The 2,071-nt window shown below is 40.9% G+C and overlaps 1 long non-coding RNA gene across 1 annotated transcript; it reads left to right on the top strand.

The window, feature by feature from the left end:
• Positions 1-825: 825 nt before the first annotated feature.
• On the top strand, positions 826-1,582 carry LOC135051172 (uncharacterized). The gene is made up of 4 exons (XR_010242093.1): positions 826-849; positions 931-994; positions 1,068-1,186; positions 1,415-1,582. It is a non-coding gene; the product is annotated as an uncharacterized LOC135051172 (long non-coding RNA).
• Positions 1,583-2,071: the final 489 nt, after the last annotated feature.

Here is a 2,071-nt window from a genome sequence, read left to right as displayed (position 1 = left end):
CCGGAGCCTTCCCAGGTCCTATACTAGTCACGAGGGTCCACCAATTTCAATGACCACACCACCCACTATTCCCTTTTATTATTTAAAATCTTTTACTACATTATACCAATGTATTACTATAAAGATATTACACTCACATCAGTATTCAATTTGCCTTTGTTGATCAGATATATGTTAGTTTGTATGCGTAGGGTGAGTTGTGGTCATTTGATCTGGTGCCCTCTTATGTCATTTTTGACATTTTTGACATTTCATATTATGGATCATTATTTACATTTGCACTCTTTTTCTTCTGTGGTGATTGACAGGCTACACATAGGTTAATCCAGGATTATACGTGAGGTGACCTCCGGTATACCTCCGAGTCCCTGTGAGCTATGAGTGGACCTGTACATTGATGATTCCACCTGGGGGAGTGTTCATTCTCTGAGAACACCCCCCTCTAGGTTGTACACCTCCTTTAAACATTAGCCAGTGGATAAGCCTAATTACGGTTCTTTCCGCGAGTGGAACGCAGAGACTTCCGGCCAGCGCCACTTCCGCGGAATGGAACGCATGGTGTTCCGGTCGGTGGAACGCAAAAGACGCGTCTCCGGCAGTTGCCCTTCTAAATCGTTAAAATACACTCATTTAAGTAGCCGTGCGTTAGCGATAGCCACTGCCTGTCCTGTGAACCCTGTAACGTTTTACCCAGTTGGTCTGAGTTAGTTATCTGAGAGGTGATCAGTTAATGAGAGACTGGGTTTATACTAATCTCCCTAATTGGCACTTCCTGTGGTTGATCCTTAAATAGTGCTCAGCTGAGGCTGAACTTTATGCAGCTTCCATTTGGCTCTGGACACTTGAGCAGTGAGTATGGTTCTCCTGCAGCTCCCTTCTGACACATGATTACGGTTGGTGATTATTTTTTCCTGTTGTGCCTCCTTACAGACTGAGTGTCTGACACATGTACAGAGCCCACAAGCTGCCATGAGCTATTTCTACATGTAACTAGGTATGATCTTTTCCAAAATGACGTTGTTAGTGTATTTTCTTATGGTGTAGTTACTCTGTTATTTATCTAATAGGTGACTACGCCTTGCAGCTTCCCCTACGTTATAGGCTTTTTAACTTCATTATGTGATCAGGCATGTTGCCAACTTTGAAGGCCATTCCACGCATCTGAGTGATCTGGCTTGCCGTCCAGGTAATCATTTGCCTATCTAAACAGATAGTCCTAACGGTGGAGGTGTCTCTTTCATCACACGTGGATTATTTCCAAGTATCTCTTTTTTACATATATAAAAAAACAGCTTTTTAATACGTTTTCTGGTTTTTGTGACAGTCTTCAGGGCCTGGGAGGCACTGGTGGTGTTGGTGTTGAATAAATCTGGGTTCTTATACATATTAATTGTAACTGTTTCTGATTGTATAGGTGATTTAAGTGCCAATCTTGATAAAGGTCCACATAAGGACCGAAACGTCGATGAAATACGGCATCAACAGTGAACCCGAATAAAAATATACTGAATTTACAAGTGACTTCAGAGACTAATTTCTGGGCGTGAGTGCACCTTCCACCTAGGTGGTTGTTGTGGTATATTGGTGACCTCTCAGGTCATTAGGAGCACCCGCCGTCGTTATTACTTTTGATGAGAGTGCAGGATCTTCCAAGACTATATATATATATATATATATATATATAATATCACTAGTACTGCAGCCGGACAGGTATATATATTTATTATGTAATGACTGATGACGGACCTGCTGGACACTGTCAGCTCAGCAGCACCGCAGACTGCTACAGTAAGCTACTATAGTAGTATGTATAAAGAAGAAGAAAGAAAAAAAAAAAACGGGTTGGTGGTATACAATATTATATATATATTATATACAATTATATATATATATATATATATATATATATATATTAAACTGGTGGTGATTATTAAACTGGTGGTCAGGTCACTGGTCACACTATCAGCAACTTGCAAGTAGTACTCCTAAGCAGACAATCACAATATATATTATACTGGTGGTCAGTGTGGTCACAATGGCAGTGTGGCACTCTGGCAGCAAAAGTGTGCAC

Source organism: Pseudophryne corroboree, chromosome 2 (genome assembly GCF_028390025.1).
Source record: "Pseudophryne corroboree isolate aPseCor3 chromosome 2, aPseCor3.hap2, whole genome shotgun sequence".
Taxonomy (NCBI): domain Eukaryota; kingdom Metazoa; phylum Chordata; class Amphibia; order Anura; family Myobatrachidae; genus Pseudophryne; species Pseudophryne corroboree.
This window is presented reverse-complemented; position numbering and strand designations above follow the sequence as displayed.